The 12,782-nt window shown below is 42.2% G+C and overlaps 1 protein-coding gene across 2 annotated transcripts in view; it reads right to left on the bottom strand.

Annotated features, from left to right (window-relative positions):
• The window catches only part of LGR5 (leucine rich repeat containing G protein-coupled receptor 5), a 147,603-nt gene that overhangs the window by 21,727 nt on the left and 113,094 nt on the right, over positions 1-12,782 (bottom strand). The gene's annotated exons all lie outside the window — the stretch shown is intronic.

Genomic DNA, 12,782 nt, shown 5'->3' with positions numbered 1-12,782 from the left:
AGATACAAGAAAATATTCTTAAAGTTGCACCTACAATTCTGGACTTTTGGTATATTTTTTCTCAAATTAACATTCATAACTTTTTAAAAACAAGAAATGGATTATCCATTAGAATTTCAATTTTAGGTGACACATTCCAATTCATTTTTCCATAGATGCCATATGACATATAAACTCTGCTACAGGGTTCCCATCTTTCCACTGCCACTCAACTGGGTAGAAGAAGAAGAAGATATTGGATTTATATCCCGCCCTCCACTCCGAAGAGTCTCAGAGCGGCTCACAATCTCCTTTACCTTCCTCCCCCACAACAAACACCCTGTGAGGTGGGTGGGGCTGGAGAGGGCTCTCACAGCAGCTGCCCTTTCAAGGACAACCTCTGTGATAACTATGGCTGACCCAAGGCCATTCCAGCAGGTGCAAGTGGAGGAGTGGGGAATCAAACCTGGTTCTCCCAGATAAGAGTCCGCACACTTAACCACTACACCAAACTGTGTAGCAGAAGAAAGTGCCTGTAGAAATGGGGTCCATGTGATCAATATCCCTAGCATGGTGATATTGCTTCCAGCACAATCCAGAAGTGATATCATCATGCCAAACGACACTCTAGCATTCATCCCAATATGATGATGTCACTTCCTGGTTATGCCAGAAGTGACATCATTGGGCCAGGCTCACTGATTGCCCCCACCAAACCATGAGTATCTCCTATTGGTTGCTACACCATGCATAGTAACCGCCCAATATTAGAACAGTGGTACTCACACAGAGGCTTGCAGAGAACCACATATGAAGTCATAAACCAAAAAAGCCACAGGTCTACTATAAGCCCTATGCACCACCACACCAAACACGCACTTACAACAATTATTTATTATTTATTTTATTCTAGTTCTGTAAATTTATAGTCTGCCCTTTCCCATTGTCGGCTCAGGGCGGATTCCAACATGGTAAAAACAATTAAAAACCAACACTAAAACAATCAAACAGGTAATCAGTAGAGCAATCAAACAGTTAAAACAAATTAAGAAATTAAAACAGTTAAGCCATTAGCAATATAAGATAACTATTAAATACATAACTGCAACATTTACTGCACGCATCCACATAATTTTCTGGGCCCTTTACTTCCATCATTCACATGGGGCTTGTAACTTTTCCATCCTCCAGCAGCAGCTGTTTCAAGGTAGCAACTACCTGCCAACCACAAGAACCACTGGGCAATGGCTATTCTCACTTTCTTGGAGCATAGGGGTGGTGTCACATTGGGAAATAGTGCTCAGAAGACCCACAGATGTCCTGCCAAAGAGTTACCTATGGCTCATCAGCCATTCAGTAAATATCACTATATAGAAATAAGTGTTATTTCAAATTGTCTTTAAGATATAAATGTGAATTTAAAGCATATAGCTGTATATTCATATATATATATAAGAACATAAGAGAACCCATGTTGGATCAGGCCAAAGGCCCATGCAGTTGAACATTCTTTGTCACATAGTGACCAAAAAACCCCTAGGCGCCATCAGGAGGTTCACCAGTGGAGCCAGGACTACTAGAAGCCCTCCCACTGTGCCCCCCAAGCACCAAGAATACAGAGCATCACTGCCCCAGACAGAGAGTTCAAACAATATGCTGTGGCTAATAGCCATTGATGGACCTCTGCTCCATGTTTATCCAATCCCTCTTGAAGCTGGCTATGCTTGTAGTTGCCACCACCTCCTGTGGCAGTGAATTCCACATGTTAATCACCCTTTGGGTGAAGAAATACTTCCTTTTATCAGTTCTAACCCGACTACTCAGCAATTTCATTGAATGTCCACGTGTTCTCATATAGCGAGAAAAGTACTTCTTTCTCTGCCTTCTCTATCCCATGCATAATCTTGTAAACCTCTATCATGTCACCCCTCAGTCAACGTTTCTCCAAGCTAAAGAGCCCCAAGCTTAACCTTTCTTCATATTGAAAGCATTCCAACCCTTTAATCATTCTAGTTGCCCTTTTCTGGACTTTTTCCAATGCTATATTATTTTTTTTGAGGTGTGGTGACCAGAATTGTACACAGTACTTCAAATGAGGCTGCACCATTGATTTATACAGGGGCATTAAGATACTGGCTGATTTTTCAGTTCCCTTCCTAATAATTCCCAGCATGGCATTGGTTTTTTTTTATTGTAGTCACACACTGTCACGACATTTTCAGTGAGTTATCTACCACGACCCCAAGATCTCTTTCTTGGTCAGTCTCTGCCAGTTCACACACCTTTAACTTGTATTTATAGTTAGAATTTTTGGCCCTAATGTGCATTAGTTTGCATTTGGCCATGTTGAACCTCATTTGCCAATTTGACGCCCACTCGCCCAGCCTCGACAGATCCCTTTGGAGTACCTCACAATCCTCTCTGGTTCTCACCACCCTAAACAATTTAGTGTCATCCGCAAACTTAGCCATTTCACTGCTTACTCCCAGCTCCAAATAATTAATATACACGTTAAAAAGCATCGGGCCCAGTATTGAGCCCTGCGGCACCCCACTACTTACCGCCCTCCACTCCGAAAATTACCCATTTATACTCACTCTCTGTTTCCTATTAATTAGCCAGTTTTTTATCCACAAGAGGACTTGTCCTTTTACCCCATAACACTCGAGCTTACTAAGGAGCTTTTGATGAAAAACTTTATCAAAAGCTTTCTGGAAGTCAAGGTAAAGAACATCTATTGGGTCCCCTTTGTCCACATGTTTGTTCACCCCCTCAATGAACTGTAACAGGTTAGTGAGGCAAGATCTTCCCTTACAGAACCCATGCTGAGTCTTCCTCAATAATTTGTGCTCATCAATGTGCTAATTCTACTAATTCTACTAATTCTTTCTTTGATAACAGTTTCCACCAACTTTCCTTGGTATTGAAGTCAGACTGACGGCCTGTAATTTCCCAGATCGCCTCTGGAACTTTTTTAAAGATGGGTATGACATTAGATACCTTCCAGTACTCAGAAATGAAGGCAGATTTCAATGAAAGATTACATCTTTTTGTCAGGAGATCCAGAAGTTCACCTTTGAGTTCTTTCAGAACTTTTGGATGTATGCCATCCGGGCCTGGTGATTTATCAGTTTTTAATTTGTCTATCAGGTGTAGAACCTCCTCTCTTGTCATCTTAGTCTGACTCAGGTCTTTCAACACCCCTTCCAAAATCAGCGGTTCTGAAGTGGGCAAACACTTCTCATCTTCCACAGTGAAGATGGAGGCAAAAAAATGCATTCAGCTTCTCAGCCATTTCCCTATCCTCCTTCAGTAATCCTTTTACTCGTTGGTCATCCAAGGACCCCACTGCCTCCCTGGCTGGTTTCCTGCTTCTAATGTATTTGAAGAAATTTTTATCGTTGGTCTTTATGTTTTTTTGCAATATGTTCCTCATAGTCTCTTTTTGCCTCCTGATCACAGACTTGCATTTGATTTGTCACAGCCCGTGTTCTCTTTTATTAACTTCACTTGACTAGCTTTCCACTGCTTAAAGGAATCCTTCTTACTTTTACAGCTTCCATTAGTTTGTTAACCATGCAGGTCTTTTTCTATACCTATGTGTGCCTTTCCTGACTTGTGGCATATATTTTATCTGAGCTTCTAGGATTGTAGTTTAAATAGCCTCCAAGCTTCCCCAAGGGTTTTGACCCTATTTCCCTTTTCTTTCAGTTTCCTCTTCACATGCCTCCTCATCTCAGAGAATTTACCCCTTTTAAAGTTAAAATTGTTTGTGTTGGTCTTTTTGGGCAACTCTCTATTTATACAAATGGAGAAATCAATAACATTATGGTCACTGCTCACAAGCAGTGCAATCACTTTTACATCTCTCACCAGGTCTTGGGCATTACTTAGGACCAAGCCCATGATTGCCCCACCCCTGGTAGGTTCTGTGACCATTTGCTCCATAGCACAGTCATTAAATGTGTCTAAAAATTCAATCTCTTTCTCCCGACCAGAACACATATTGACCCAATCAATCTGTGGGTAATTAAAATCACCTATTATGACACAGTTTTTTTATGTTTAGCCGCTATCTTTAATTCTTTCATCATTTTATAATCATCCTCTATCTTTTGATATGGTGGGTGATAACAAACTCCCAGAGTTAAACTTCCTTTTGGGCTGACTATTTTGACCCAAAGCATTTCTATAAGGGAGTCTAATTCTCTTACCTTTTCAGTCTTACTGGACTGTATACCCTCTCTGACATACAGAGCCACCCCACCTCCAACCCTTCTCTCTCTATCCTTCCGATATAATTTATATCCAGGAACCGTGTTCCACTGAAATACCCACAATGTCTATATTTTCCCCCAACACTAAGCAATCCAACTCCCCGATTTTACCTCAGACACTTCTAGAATTTGTATATAAACATCTATAATTTTCCAGGCGAGTTAGGCCCGCAACCTTCCTCTTGCCACCTCGAGACTTTGCAAGGCAGTTCATACTGTTTGTCACTATCTCAGTGGACAACTCTAATCCATTGCCTGGTAGAAAAGTAACAGCTATATGATCTGTAGTGGTAGAAATATTTTGATGTTATAATACTTAAACTCATTTGGGTGCTATTTCATGCTTTATAAGATGGGGAGCTATATTTATTGCTCCCAATATCAGTAATGCAAAGAGAGTACATAGCTGAAAGTATTTTTTAATGCCACTATGTTAAATAGTACTTCCACAGAATTACTTATAATGATCATGCTGGGACAGTGATGGCCTGTTACAATTAGTTTTATTATAATTTTGGACAAGCAAACTAAAACCAGATACATTCACCATGATGTAACATCAAAGAAAAGTGCAGTTGGCCTGTTCACAAAGAAGCATAAAAACTATTACTTTCAATTGTGATTAAATGAATTCTACAGCAATCTTGCAAGTGACAATAATCCTTAAGAAATATCTCTCCCACACATCTTGGGAATACTGGTAAAAATCCAATCAAATAAGTATGGCTGAGAAAGAAAATAAAGATCATATAACAAAAATACTTAAGCAGAACTAATTCTTGCTTGAGTTAGGGTTGCCAGGTCCTACCTCCTCTTTGGTGGGGGACTTTGGGGGGTGTTCTTGGAGGGGGAGGGGGTATTCACAATACGATGATATTGACATCACAGAGAAGTGATGTCATTGCATTCAGGACTGGCGCCCTGCACGCCTGGACTCCAAGCAGTGAATTCACTGCTGAAGTTCAGGCACACCTCCGCCCCCTGCTTTTTGCACACAGCATTTAAAAGGTCCCTTCAGTTGCTGTTTGCCCATCTTCTTGCAGATAGCATTTAGGGATCCTTTAAATGCTGTTTGCAAGAAGCGAGGGCCACACAAACCTGAATGCCAGTGGCAAATTTGCCACTTGGAGTTCAGGTGCATCCCCCCACACCACTGCAAACAACACTTTAAGGGATGCTTTAAAAGCTGCTTGCAAAAAGCAGGGGCCACACATGCCTGAACTCCAGTAGTGAATTTTCCACTTGGAGTTCAGGCATGCAGCTGGTGGCTGCCTCTCTCTGTCTACTGCAAGAATCTCGCAGAAGGTTATGGAGAGTGGAGGCTGCCCAGTGGTCACTCTTGAGGGTGGGGCCTCCCCCCTGTTTGCTCTTAGTGTGGGGTCTTCTCGAGACTTGCAGAAGGAAGACTGTACACAGTTGCTGTTAAGCTAACTATATACAAGGTTTATTTACAATATTTATACAGACTGACAAAGTGCTCTGCCAACACATCCACTATACACACACCACACTCAGCACAGGCATATAGCACATTTATACAATTCAGTACCCAATCAGCTTAGTGCTGAGTCACTAAACACTACCCCATTACATCATCTTGGCTGATGCAACCTGGAGCAATGCCAGCTTGTTCAGCTGTCATTTAGATCATCTAGATCTAGGTGTGGCCTGTAGACTGGATATACTGACACCCCTCCTCAGGTCTCAGACCATCAGCATTAACATTTCCCTTAACGTCAGGAACTTGTCAACTGTTACATTCTTTGTAAACACATCAGCAACATTTTCAGAAGATGTACAATGCTTTAGAATTACCAAACCTTTATTAACAGCCTCCCTTACATTCTGGTATTGGATGTTAATATGTTTGATCTTGCTCTTTATCCCTCTGTCATTGGTGAGATGTTGGGCAGCCGTACTGTCACAGTACACATTTACAGGTGTTGAATTCTTTATTCCCAGATCACTCAATAACTGTTTCAACCACTCAATCTGTATAACAGTATTGCTTATCACAGAATATTCTGCCTCGCAACTGCTCATAGATATTTGCGTTTGCTTTAGTGATTTCCAGATGATCAGAGCACCAAACATAAATATTGCACTCCCAGAGGTAGACCTGCCATCCTGTCTTTCTCCCCAACTTGCATCACTATAAGCCATTAAAACCTGCTCACTGTTAGTGCTCATTACCAGTTTGTGCCCTGATGTGCCTTTGAGGTACCTAAGTACACATTTGGCTGCAACCCAGCCCCTTTGTCGTGGCTCTGCACATTTTTGACTCAGTAGATGTACAGCCATGCAAATGTCATGCCTGGTCCAGCATGCTGAATATAACAGAGATCCCACCAAGGATTGATACATACTTTTATTCTCTAGCATAGTATCATCCTCTTCTTTAATGAAACCAGTTGTCATAGGACTCTGTACAACCTTAGCCTCAGCCATCCCATATACCTTTAAGAGATTCTGGATTTTTTCTTCCTGGCATAATTGGAAATGACCTTCAGCACTTTTAGTGACCCCCATACCGAGATAGTGTTGTATCTCTCCCAGGTGTTTTATGTTGAACAGAGCTTGAGCTTCTTTAATAAACCACTCAAGTTGCTCAGTACTTTTGCATAGTATACACAGATCATCCACGTGAAACAGAATATAACATTCCTGTTCATATACTTTATGACAGAATAAGCAAGGATCAGCCACACTTTGAGTAAAAGCCAGACTTTCCAGTGCATTGCTCAAACACTTATTCCATTCGTTTGCTGACTGTTTAAGACCATACAGTGCTGTGTTGATCCTTAGGACTGGTAGATCAATAGCATTGGGAAACCCAGGGATTTGTTGCAAATACAACTCCTCTTTGATTGTGGCATTTAGATAGGCGGTGGTGACATCAAAGTGATGCACTGCAATGCCACTCACCCCTGCTTTACACAATGTTGCTTTTAGGGTTTCTATTCATACAGTGGGGGCAAAACTCTCATCAAAGTCCCTGCCCTCCAGCTGTGTAAAACCCCTGGCAACCAGCCTAGCCTTTTTCTGAAAGGACCCATCAGTCAGTCGTTTTAGTTTGAACAACCATTTACATCCAATGACTGATTTACCAGCTGGTAGAGCTGCAGGTGTGAACACTCTATTCTCGTTTAGGGAGTTAAATTCCTTTTGCATTGTAAGCATCCCTCCCTCCCGTTCCTCCCGGTCCAAGGTTAGTACTTTCTCATAGCTCTGCGGCTCTTTCGAGTACACATGATTTATAGCAGCACTAAAACCGTACCATACCGGAGGCACTCCTTTATTAGATCTGTCAGGCACCCCTTATTTTCTGTTCTGCACTCTTTGCATTCTCAGAGGACTGTGACCTCTGAAATGCCTTTGGTGAAGACAATTCTTGTTTTATAGTTACACCCCCTTCCTCTGCTTGTTGGGACGGACACAACATTGCAGTAGAAGGCACTTCATTTGCATGAATTCTCTGCCAATGCTGATCCTCACAGAAAGTTGCAGAGCGACTAAAGCTTAACATATTATGTTCATCTGCAAACCGATAGGCCTTCATACCATTTTCGTAACCAAGAAACAATAACTTTTTAGCTCTGGCTCCACCCTTTTCCTTTTGTTTTCAGGTATGTTTACCCAGGCTTTTGTACCAAAAATCCTTAGAAACTCTAGACTGGGATTTTTGCCATACAGTGCTTTGTAGGGAATATCGTTTATGGCCTGTGTCCACAGTCTGTTCACTGCAAAACAGATGGTTTTTAATGTCTCACACCAATATGAGATTTTCAAATCACTGTCTTTGAGCATAGCATGCAGCATAGTCTGTAATATGCCGCCTTTTCTTTCAGCTACTCCGTTTTCAGACGGCGCTGACACGTTGGCTATTCTATGCTCTATCCCTTGTTCTCTCAACCAGGACTCAAACTGATGCCCAATAAATCCCCCCCCCCCCGCCCATGTCCATCTATAAAGCACCAATATTACAACTTAGCTGCTTTTGCACCCTGTTTGCCCAATACCTGAAGGTACTAAACACATTTGATTTGTTTTTCATTGCGTAGACTCAGGCAAAACGGCTTTTATCATCAACCAGAATTAGGGCAAACCGATTCTTTGAAACACTAGGGGGAAATGGGCCGATTACATCTGCATGAATTAATTGCAATGGCCTTGTTGATATCCTGTTACTTTTCCTTGCCACATGATACGCTTTTGATTTAGCTTGCTTACATATATTATAGTCTAAATATGAATGACAGGGCATAACCTTCTCCCCAGTTAAGATAGCCAAAGTTTTGTTTATGGTGTTAAAGCTTGCATGCCCCAAACGCCTATGTAGCAGGTGGATACACCTGTGGTGAGGCTTTTTGTTCAATACCAATTTTGCTCCCATTGCACCTTTCTCTAATACATAGACATTATCCTCAAAATTATCTTTGGCTAACAGCTTGCCCCTTTTAAAGATTTTACACTGCTTATTAGCAAAAGAAACAGAAAAACCTGCTTCATCAAGGACTGACATGCTCAGCAGACTCGTTTCCAAGCTAGGAACACACAGAACACCTTCAAATGTGTGTTCAAACTCAGGAAAATAGATACTCCCCATGCACAGTACTTCTACTGTTCTGCCATCCGCAAGGCTGACATTTTTCAGGCTTGCTGGCACAATGTCCCGAAGTAGTTCCTTCTCCTGGCGAAATATCTGTGTGGCTCCAGAGTCTACAATCCATGGAGCGTGCTGTAAGGGCAAGTCTGTTTGCACCAACGTGACCTGTTATCTCTGATAAGACAACTTCTTCCTGCCTCTCTTCACCACTGGGCAGTTTTTCTTTAGGTGTTTCTCCAACCCACAGGAAAAACATTTCTTCACACATAGAGCTCTCTCCTCCGGTTGCTTCAAGCTGGATGAAAATCCTTCTCCGGCTGGTTCTTTTGCTTTCTCCGGCCTCTGGCTGGGACTCGCGTGGGCGGCTTGCTCTCGGCATTCCTTTTACCGCTGGTCCTCTGCCAAGAGCTTCCCGGTCACATAACTCAGAGTGAGCTTATCTGTGTCTTGTGCTTCAAAGGCCATGAGCAGCATAGAAAAATGCTCATGGAGGGAGCTTAGGATAATATAAACTTTATCCTCCTCAGGAATTACCTTCCCTCTCTGCTCCAGCTCCTGGAAACACACTGACAAGGCATTGAGGTGATCTCTCACCGACTCCTCTGGCTGCATCCATTTGTGATACATCTTCCGTGTCAGTGCAATCAGAGAGCCAGCAGTCTGTTGGACATACACGGCTTTCAAACTTTCCCAGGCTTCCTTGGCCTGCGTCTTCCCCGCTACGTGTACCAGCTGGTCATCTGCGACACTGAGGATTATGGTGGCTAGGGCTTTCTGGTCACAGACCTCCTCTGCGTGTGTGGGTGATGCCGAAGAATCTCTCTCCCACAGCCCTTCTCTCTTCAGGTAGTGCTCCATCTGCACAGGCCACACATTGTAGTTCACGGGAGTGAGCTTCTCAACCAGCAGCGCAGCCGTTGTTTGAGCCATGCTGCTCTGCACCTGGTTATCAGCCTTGCTGTTACTTTCCTCCGAGCTGCTTTCTCCCGCAATGCTGGAGCTTTCCTTCGTCTCCGTCCGAAGACCACCACTTCTCAGCGTGCGTTGGTGCAGTGGAAGTGTGTTGGGCCCATAACCCTGTTTGCGCTTAGTGTGGGGTCTTCTCGAGACTTGCAGAAGGAAGACTGTACACAGTTGCTGTTAAGCTAACTATATACAAGATTTATTTACAATATTTATACAGACTGACAAAGTGCTCTGCCAACACATCCACTATACACACACCACAGCACAGGCATATAGTACATTTATACAATTCAGTATCCAATCAGCTTAGTGCTGAGTCACTAAGCACTACCCCATTACATCATCTTGGCTGATGCAACCTGGAGCAATACCAGCTTGTTCAGCTGTTATTTAGATCATCTAGATCTAGCTGTGGCCTGTAGACTGGATATACTGACACCCCCACCAGCCAGCTAACTGGCAGTGGGCTGGAATTCCCAAAATTGGGAGATTCCCAGCCCTACCTGGGGACTGGCATCCCTAGCTTGAGTGTATGTTTAGCATGAGAACATCCAACAATGAGCAGGAAATAAATCCTTTTGTTATATCATGGCAAGTTGTTAGTTTGATGATATTCCGTTATTGAACTGTTTAGTTATTTCCCCTTAGGGTCAAAAAGCCTGTGCTACAATTTGGTTTCACTTTCCTGCTGGTTGTTGGCTTTTTGGTTTTGTTCAAGTAGAGGTCAGGGAAAGGCCCTGCTTTTGTTCCAATAAAACCTTCAATCCTTCTGATGTGATGTGCTTGTGGAATTATTACAGTAACCACTCTTCAAACATGTCTGAGCCTAAGCTAAATTTAGGGTGGGGGATGGACATAAGATTTCTCTTCTTCAAGACATGCTCTTTAGACATTTGGAGATTCTTAAAAAGCATTTGAGAAACAGAAGAAGCTTGTCTTCCATCCTTTGGCACATATTTTGATATATATTATACAAATTTCAAATCTCGGTAACTACAGTCATATAAAAATAGGTCTCTTATTTACATTTCTATAAGTTCATGGAACAAGTTAAAGAGTAATGGTTTATAACCTCTATCCTTTTCCATTTTCAGTGAGATGAGCAGATCATAAAATTGTTCCTCAAGACCTCATCTAAGTGCACCATATGTGCATTCACAGCTGAGCAAATTTAATCTCAGTTCTCCAATGTCTGAAGATTTGTCTTCACTGGAGACTGCTCTCAGGTTTTAAAGCTTCCGCTACTACTGTCTAGTCATTTCTTATTAAATAACTAACCTGTGACACATGAAAGGCTCATACCCTGCCGCAAAATGTGTTAGTCTTTAAGGTGCTACTGGAATCTTGCTCTTTTCTATTGCGACAGATTACTAACACAGCTACTCATCTCGATCTTCCTCCTAGTTGGTATTCTCTCCTGCTGGGTAAATATGATTTCATTCGACCACCACTGACATCCTCTATGCTTCCTGTTACTAAGATTACAGTATTCCTCGTTCTATGCCTTTATATTTGTTTCTGGTCCCTACATCTAAACTGGGCTTCTTTCTTCTTCCTTTATAGTCACCTCTCTACCACTATGTCTTCTAACAGGTTCCTCTGTCCCTGAAGTCATCAGACTCTTTAGTTTATCACAAAACCTTCTTTGGATGATTCACCACCAGGACTTTAATCCTGGTTCAACCCTGTCCGTGAAATGACATTCTATGCTAAACTTGGGTTCACCCCTAGTTTTATCTCGGGGTATTTTATGTTTCTATAACTAAAGTGCGGTCAACTCATGTCCCCCCCGCCATTGTCACAGGTTACCACGATGCTGTTTGTACTAGCATTTCTTCACTCCTTCACAGGATATCCCAGGTTATACTAGGGTAGAAGCATAACTTGTTTTTTAATATTTTGGCCTCTGTTATCTGTCCACCTGCACTATCACTAATCGGTCATTTGTCAGCATGTGTAAGGTTTTATTTCTGTAGGGGGGTTCTATTATATATTTTCCTCTTCTTTTCTTTGTTGTCCATTTTGGGTTGTGCACCATGTACTTGCTTCCAACAACCCATCTTCTTTTGTTTTTGGGTTGCAGTTCAGTTGGAAGTGGGCTGAAAGGGAGGCTGGCTTCTTTTCCCACCCACATCAGATGGATTTGAAGGACTCAAATGTGGCACAGGTGCCACCCTTTCTTGACTGTGGAGGAGAGAGCTGAGTGGGCAGCATATTTCAAACTACCAGGATATTCTTTTTCTCCTGTCAGGAGTAGGATGCCTTCCTCCATGAAGGTCTCCTGTCTTGCTTTCTCCTGTGTTGATCCCCAGGCTTTTGGGGTGCTGGGTCCCAAGTCTGGCTGCTCCTTGGTACTCTGGAGGGCCTTCTACCAAACTGAGAAAGTCCTCCCCTTGCTCAACCTCCAGATTCCCTAAAGGGAGAGCTGTTTCACTCCCTGCCCTTCCACTTTCCCCTGTTGATGACTAGGAATTCGAATGTAGAATCAATAACCCGGGTCAGGCAGGCAATTTGAACTGGGACAAATGGTGGTGTAGAAAAATAAATCACAGATACAAAATCAGGGGTAAATGGAAGGTAAATGACCTGGAGTCAAACTCTGAAAAAAAACGGGTTTAGGTCCTAGTGGGGAATTACCCTTAATCTGTCTAACCTTTCTTGAATTAATGATCCCTTTCCATTCTCTTTCTCATTATTTCTTACAAATTCATTTCATTTGCTTCCACTGTAGTCCTGTTCATCCAATACAAACTGTATGAACTCTCAGAAGATCTTGTTCCACTTTTATGTTCTTTTTATCACTTAGCACAAAGATGGCACTGGATTAAAAACTGAATTAAAAAAACGGCACTGGATAAATACTGAATAAACACATCACAGCTAGCAGTAGCATCCTATCTGATAATTTAAATGGTAATCTTGATAACTTGTTTGTTTGTTTGTTTGTTTTAGAA

The sequence above is a fragment of the Heteronotia binoei genome, chromosome 8, assembly GCF_032191835.1.
Source record: "Heteronotia binoei isolate CCM8104 ecotype False Entrance Well chromosome 8, APGP_CSIRO_Hbin_v1, whole genome shotgun sequence".
In the NCBI taxonomy this organism is placed as follows: Eukaryota; Metazoa; Chordata; class Lepidosauria; order Squamata; family Gekkonidae; genus Heteronotia; species Heteronotia binoei.
This window is presented reverse-complemented; position numbering and strand designations above follow the sequence as displayed.